Below are 7,677 nucleotides of genomic sequence, written 5' to 3' on the forward strand. Positions count from 1 at the left end.
ATGGCCGGGCGCGGTGGCTCACGCCTGTAATCCCAGCACTTTGGGAGGCCGAGGCGGGCGGATCACAAGGTCAGGAGATCGAGACCATGGTGAAACCCCGTCTCTATTAAAAATACAAAAAATTAGCTGGGAGCGGTGGCGGGCGCCTGTAGTCCCAGCTACTCGGGAGGCTGAGGCAGGAGAATGGCGTGAACCCGGGAGGCGGAGCTTGCAGTGAGCCGAGATTGCGCCACTGCACTCCAGCCTGGGGCACAGAGCGAGACTTTGTCTCAAAAAAAAAAAAAAAAAAAAAAAAAGCTATAGCAAGGTTGAATGTAAAAGGATGGACAGAGACGGACTAGGCAAATAATAACTAAAAACGAAGTCGATGTGGCTCTGTTAATATCAGACAAAATCAGTGTTAAGGCAGAAGGAATTTTGAAAGTTTCAGTTCACCAGGGAGACAGAACTACAAGGAGAAATAGACAAATTTACCATGATAGGAGGAGCATGTAATGCACCTCTTCATGTAACTGATAGATTAAATAGATGAAAATGTATATAAAGGTTATGAAGATTTGAACATCATAAATTAACAAGTTCGATCTAAGATATATGCAGAGAAGATGGCACCCAACAATTGCAGAATCTCTCTTCTTTTCATTGCTGGAATACTAGAATACTGTTTATATTCCAAGCCAAAAAACAATTCTCAGCAAATTTCAAAAAACCGATACCATTGAAACAACACTCTCTAGTTAGAAATGAATAACAAAAGAATAAAGGGGAAAAAATTCTGTGTTTGAAAATTAAGATACATTTCCAAAGTCGAGAGTCAAAGAAAAAAATCACATGGAATTTGGAGCCTATTTAGAACTCAAAATAATGAGAATTCTGCAAATCAAAACTTGTGACATCCCACTAAAGCTGTTCTTAGAGGGAAATCTGTCCAACGCACTAAATGCTTACATTAACAAAGAAAAAAGGCTAAAATGAATGAGCATCCAAGTTAACATGTTAGAAAAGGAGCAACAGAGGAGACTGAATAAAGTAAAACGAAGGAAACAATAAAGATAAGATTAGAAATTAATGCAACAAGAAAACAGAGATAAATGCCAGAAAGGATCTTGGTTTTCTGAAAAGATAGATTAATGGACCTCTTGGCAAGACTGAGAAAGGAAAAAAGAAGGCACAAACACAATAGGAGGTAACCACTAAAAAGTATCATGACCTGTTTCTTCCCACCACGTGGACTCTGCTCTGAAGGACTGTTGCTTCTCTTGCCCAGTTTGTCCACCTGTGCCAGTCACTGCTTTGTTTCGGGTGCTGGTCCTTTGAGTCCACATGCAGGCTCCTGCCTTGCTCCCCAGACTTGCCTGTGCTGGGTTGTTCAGATCCAGCATGAGGACCCCCCCTTTCTGAATCGGAGCTAAGGATAGAATTAAGAGCTCTGCGGCAGATAAGTGAATGCTACCATCTTCTAGATATACAGTAGGGAAGATAAAGAATTCCAAGACTCTGATATTACAGGATAAAAAGGCTTGTGGTTTACCACGAGGTAGTACCAGCCATAATGAAGAAAATGTTATAGGCTGGGTGTGGTGGCTCACGCTTGTAATCTCAGCACTTGGGGAGGCCCAGGAGGGAAGATCGCTTGAAGGCAGAAGTTGTAGAACATCCTAGGCAACATAGTGAAACCCTGTCTCTATAAAAAATAAACAATTAGCCGGGCATGGTGGCCTGCACCTGGGGTCCCAGCTACTCAGGAGGCTGAGGCAGGAGGATGGCTTGAGCCTATGAGTTCGAAGCTGCAGTGAGATGTGATCACACCACTGCATTCCAGCCTGGGAGACAGAGGGAAACCCTGTCTCTAAAAGAAATAAACAAATAAAACAAAGCAAAACAAAAAAAAAAAAAAAAAAAAAAAAAAAAAAAAAAAAAAAAAAAAAAAAAAAAAGAAAGAAAGAAAGAAAAGAAAATGGAATATGTCATAGACCCGAAGGAACAAAATGAAAACACTCACTCAATGGCTGAGTTGACTTTGAGCTATCTACTACTCTCCTTTACCTCTGAACTCACCTTAGTTCTGTTTCATCGTTCCTCTTTTTGAGCCCTCCTTCCCCAAAAGGTTACCCCAAGCTGGCGCCTCTAATCTCCTATGAAGGTGACATTGGCCACCCCTAAGATCCGCATCTTCTCTCTGCAGCTGGCTCTCCACCACCCAGACAGTGAGACCCCCCGTGCTGCCGCCTCTGTGGCCCTCTGTCAAAGGCTTTGTGCACGTGGAGGAAGAGAAACAGAAAATCAAGGGGTTAGGCTGGGCATGGTGTTTCACGCCTGTAATTGCAACACTTTGGGAGGCCAAGGTGGGTGGATCACTTGAGGTCAGGAGTTCGAGACCAGCCTGACCAACATGGTGAAACCCCGTCTCTACTAAAAATACAAAAATTAGCCAGGTGTGGTTGTGGGGGCCTGTAATCCCAGCTACCCAGGAGGCTGAGGCAGGAGAATCGCTTGAACCTGGGAGGCAGAGGTTGCAGTGAGCCAAGATCACATCACTGCACTCCAACCCGGGCGACAGAGCGAGACTCCGTCTCAAAAACAAAACAAAACAAAATAGAAACAAAAACAAAAATAAAGAAAATCAAGGGGTCAATGCAGTATTGAGAGCACTGAGCAACACTGCGCCCGCCCACCAATTTGACTCTTCCACTGGGGGAACCCACCATGGTAGACAAAGTGTAGGGTCCAAACAGACCAGGAAGTTGAAGAGGATCATGGCAGCCAGTCTCCTGGCTCTCCTGCACCTCCAGGTCCCCACTTGGGGCCAGGAGAGCATGATCTGCACAAAGTGCCAGGTGGCAGAAGGTGGTGACCACTATGGGGGTGAAGGAGAGCTCCAAGCACAGCTCCAGCTGCAGCACCACAGCCAGCTGCTCTTGGGGGAAGTTCTCATAGCAGATACAGGGCCCTCTGGCATATCTCATTGTCTTCTTGGTTGGTAAAAACTAGACAATGAGGCCAGGCGCGGTGGCTGATGCCTGTAATCTCAGCACTTTGGGAGGCTGAGGCAGGCAGATCACTTTAGGTCAGGAGTTTGAGACCAACCTGGCTAACAAGGTGAAACCCCGACTCTACTAAAAATACAAAAATTAGTCGGAAGTGGTGGCACGTGCCTGTAGTCTCAGCTACTTGGGAGGCTGAGGCAGAAGAATCACTTGAACCCGGGAGGCGGAGATTGCAGTGAGCCGAGATAGTGCCGCTGCACGCCTCTCCTCGACCTGATCATTGAAAGGTAGACATTTAAAATAAAACTTGTGGCTGGGAACAGTGGCTCATGCCTGTAATCTCAACACTTTGGGAAGCCAAGACGGGAGGATTGCTTGAGTCAAGGAGTTCAAGACCAGCCTGGGCAACACAGTGAGAGCCTTTCTCTACAAAACGTTAAAAAATTAGCTGGCATGGTGGTGTGCGCCTGTAGTCCTGGTTACTCTGGAGGCTGAGGTAGGAGGATCATTTAAGCCCAGGGTTGCAAGGTTACGTGAACCATGGTGGCACCACTGCACACCAACCTGGGTGACAGAGCAAGACCCTGTCTCAAAAAAAAAAAAAAAAAAGTTTAAAAATGAATAAAATAAAACTTGAGGCCTTAACCTATGATAGATAACATATCACCGCTGGCCCATCTGTACGTTTCATTCTGCATTCCAGAATTTCAGAAGTAGAGGACCAGATGAATGGGAGCGGTCCTGCTGCCGTGGGGCTGAGCTCTTCCGCCTTCCTCCTGCTCCTCCCGGCCAGGCCCTGACCATCTCTCCACTGACTTGTCCTGGCCCCTTTCCCATTTCTGTGGCTTCTTCCCTCTCCTCCTTGGAGAGTAGCCCTGTCCTCTGCTCCCTGCATGCTCTCCTTCCATCCTGTCTCTCCCTGGGGTTATGATCCCAGCAACCTCTTCTCTGAGCCCAAGCGAGGTCAGGTCCCTTGCCTCTTCCTACAGGTAGATGGATGGGTTTTCAAAATGTCTGGTTTCAGAAGCAGGTGGCATCTGGTCTAACTGGACTACCTTTTCCTTTTCCACCAGCGGCAGGCTTTTATACCTGGAAGAGTCATGTGGTCAAAAAGAGGAAAGTCAGCAGTTGAGCTCTTTCTAAAGCAGCTTGACCTTCTGGGTCTCCCACCAAATTTTGCCCCCAGCAGACTTATTTCACCCAGAGTCCTATTTGTTTGTTTGTTTGTTTGCTTGTTTGTTTATTTTGAGACAGAGTCTTGCTCTATCGCCCAGGTTGGAGTTCGTATTTTCTGTAGACGGGATTTCACCATGTTGGCCAGGCTAGTCTCGAACTCCTGACCTCAAGTGATCCGCCTGCCTTGCCTCCCAAAGTACTGGGATTACAAGCGTGAGCCACCGTGCTCAGCCCAGAATCCAAATTTGAACAGCTTTTTCAGGCTTCCTCCTACCCCTGCATTCCAAGAGGCTGCATTCTTTCTCCTTCCCACAGGCAATTATCCCATACGACTGCACGCACATCCATCTCTCACCTCCTTCCTTCCTTTCTTCCTTCCTTCCTTCCTTCCTTCCTTCCTTCCTTCCCTCCCTCCTTCCCTCCTTTCTTTCCTTTCTTCCTTCCTTCCCTCCCTCCCTCCCTCCTTTCTTTCCTTTCTTCCCTCCCTCCCTCCTTTCTTTCCTTTCTTCCTTCCTTCCTTCCTTCCTTCCTTCCTTCCTTCCTTCCCTCCCTCCTTCCCTCCTTTCTTTCCTTTCTTCCTTCCTTCCCTCCCTCCCTCCCTCCTTTCTTTCCTTTCTTCCCTCCCTCCCTCCTTTCTTTCCTTTCTTCCCTCCCTCCTCTTTCTTTCTTTCTTTCTTTCTTTCTTTCTCTCTCTTTCTTTCTCTTTCTTTTTTTCTTTCTTTCTTTCTTTCCTTCCTTCCTTCCTTCCTTCCTTCCTTTCTTCCTTTCTTCCTTTCTTTCTCTTTCTCTCTCTCTCTCCCTCTCTGTCTCTGCCTCTGTCTCTCTCTCCCCCTCCCTCCCTCTCTCTCTCTCTTTCTTTCTTTCTTTTGTTGTTGCTATTGTTGTTTTGAGACAGGGTCTCACTCTGTTGCCCAGGCTAGAGTTCAGTGGTGCGATCACGGCTCACTGCAGCCTTGACGTTTTGGGCTCAAGCGATCCTCACACCTCAGCCTCCCAAGTAGCTGGGCCACAGGTGCACGCCACGGCATCTGGCTAATTTTTTGTATTTTTGGTAGAGACAGGGTTTCACCATGTTGCCGAGGCTGTTGTCGAACTCTTGAGCTCTGGCAATCCACCCGCTTCAGCCTCCTAAAGTGCTAGGATTACAGGTGTGAGCCACCAGGCCCAGCCCGAAGTTGGTTTTTAGAAAAAAAACCTAGCACTGTCCCTTGCCTATAACAGACACTCAAATCCTTGTGGAATGTAAGGATGGAGGCTGGATGTGCCTGTGAGTGCTTGCTAACTGATGACACAAGCAAAGAGTGTGTCAGAACCTGCGCCTTTTATCTTCTGTCCTTTATCTGCATTCTGTTGCCCGGGTTACTGGTATGGGGACATCTTTGGTGCTGAGGTCTAGGTTCCAATGAGGTCAAAGGGAGAATTCAAACTAAGTTGTTTGGCAGCACCCCAAGGCTGTGCTGACCTCAGACACAGCTGCGTCATGGGAGAGGGCAGTGCAACATCTCAAATCCAACTCAACTGAGCAATCGTTCAGGCTGAGTCACACCATGTATGAATGGGGGGGCGGGGGTATGTGGCTCCTCTCCAACAAGCCACACTGCTTCCCTGTCACAAAACACAAGGGACCCTTACTCTGTGCGAGGTACTGTTCTAGGAGATAGAGACAAGAGTAAACAGGATGGACAGAAAACAAGTAGACAAACCAACAAGGCAATTTCACAGGAAGAAAGGAAGTAGGCCAGGCAAAGTGGCTCACATCTGTGATCTCAACGCTTTGGAAGGCCCAGGCGGGAGGACTGCTTGAGGCCAGGAGTTTAAAACCAGGCTGGTCAACATAGTGATACCACATCTCCACAAAAAATGAAATAAAAAGTCAGGCGTGGTGGCTCACACCTATAATCCCAGCTACTTAGGAGGCTGAGGCAGGAGGAGGATTGTTTAAGGCTGGGTGTTTGAGACCAGCCTGGGCAACATAGTGAGACCCTTGTCTCTACAAAAGAAAGATAAAAATAAAAAATTAGCCAGGCATGGTGATGCACACCTGTAGTCCCAGATACTCAAGAGGCTGAGGCGGGAGGATCACTTGAGCCTAAGAGTTGGAAATTAAAATGAACTATGATGGTACCACTCCAATCTAGTGGTCCTGTCTGGGAGGGTAAAAGGGGGAGAAAGAAAAGAAATTGGCTAAATGTGGTGGTTCACACTTGTAACCCCAGCACTTTGGGAGGCTGAGGCGGGCACATCACTTGAGGTCAGGAGTTTGAGACCAACCTGACCAACATGGTGAAATCCTGTCTCTACTAAAAATACAAAAATTAGCCAGGTATGGTGGCGGGCACCTGTAATCCCAGCTACGTGGGAGACTGGGGCAGGAGAATCACCTTAACCTGGGAGGCAGAGATTGCAGTCAGCCGAGATTGTGCCACTGCACTCCAGCCTGGGCGACAGAGGAAGACTCTGCCAAAAAAAAAAAAAAACAAAACACCAAACAACAATGACAACAACAACAAAAGCAAGCAGGGAAATTGAGAGAGAGAGAGCGATGGGCAGGGCCTGTCAGGAAAGGCCTGGGACATTTGAATGGGTGAGAAGCAGCCACTATCCGAAGAGCGTTCCAGGTAGGGGCACCAGCGGGAACTTAGCCTGATCCATGGCTCAGTTGAATTGGACTTGAGACGTCGCACCGCCCACTCCCATGATGCAGCTGTACATGAGGTCAACGCAGCCTTGGGATGCTGCAGAACAGCTTAGTCTGAATTCTCCTTTTTTTTTTTTTTTTTGAGATGGAGTCTCACTCTGTTGCCCAGGCTGGAGTGTGGTGGCGATCTCGGCTCACAGCAACCTCCACCTCCCTGGTTCAAGCAATTCTCCTGACTCAGCCTCCCGAGTAGCTGGGATTACAGGCACTCGCCACCACACCCGGCTAATTTTTGTATGTTTAGTAGAGACAAGGTTTCACCATATTGGTCAGGCTGGTCTCAAACTCCTGAGCTCAGGTGATCCACCCACCTCGGCCTCCCAAAGTGCTGGAATTACAGGCGTGAGCCACTGTGCCTGGCCTGAATTCTCCCTTTGACCTCATGGAACCTAGGCTTCAGCACCAAGGATATCTGAAGCCCTGAAGCTCTGAGATGGGAGAAGCTGCTGTGTTGGAAGGATGGAAAGGAGGCTGGAGGAGGGGCCCTGGCTGCTCTGCCTGCGGCCACAGGGAGAGTGCACTGGAGCCAGCTGGAAAGTGCTGACTTTACTTTGAAGCTGTTTGCCCTCAGTTGATGGTTGCCTCATCCGTTGATTATATCGTCCTCTCCTGATCTGTGATACGTTCTGATAAGCTACTACAGCCAGTCAGAATCTGACAGCCCCCTTCTGCTTCCACGCCCTTGTGGTATCTTGACAACAGAAACCCACTTTGAGCAGCCACACGGTCCTTGTCAGCATCCTGCAATGACAGATACGGTAAAGGTCAGAGATGGGGCACCCCAGACAGAATGACTGGGAAGCATTTTAAGATAAA

General features: G+C 48.0%; 1 pseudogene; it reads right to left on the minus strand.

The window, feature by feature from the left end:
• Positions 1-2,059: 2,059 nt before the first annotated feature.
• Positions 2,060-2,959, minus strand: LOC105541304 (annotated as a pseudogene).
• Between the last annotated feature and the right edge of the window lie 4,718 nt (positions 2,960-7,677).

This window comes from Mandrillus leucophaeus, unplaced genomic scaffold (genome assembly GCF_000951045.1).
Source record: "Mandrillus leucophaeus isolate KB7577 unplaced genomic scaffold, Mleu.le_1.0 Scaffold238, whole genome shotgun sequence".
Classification (NCBI taxonomy): domain Eukaryota; kingdom Metazoa; phylum Chordata; class Mammalia; order Primates; family Cercopithecidae; genus Mandrillus; species Mandrillus leucophaeus.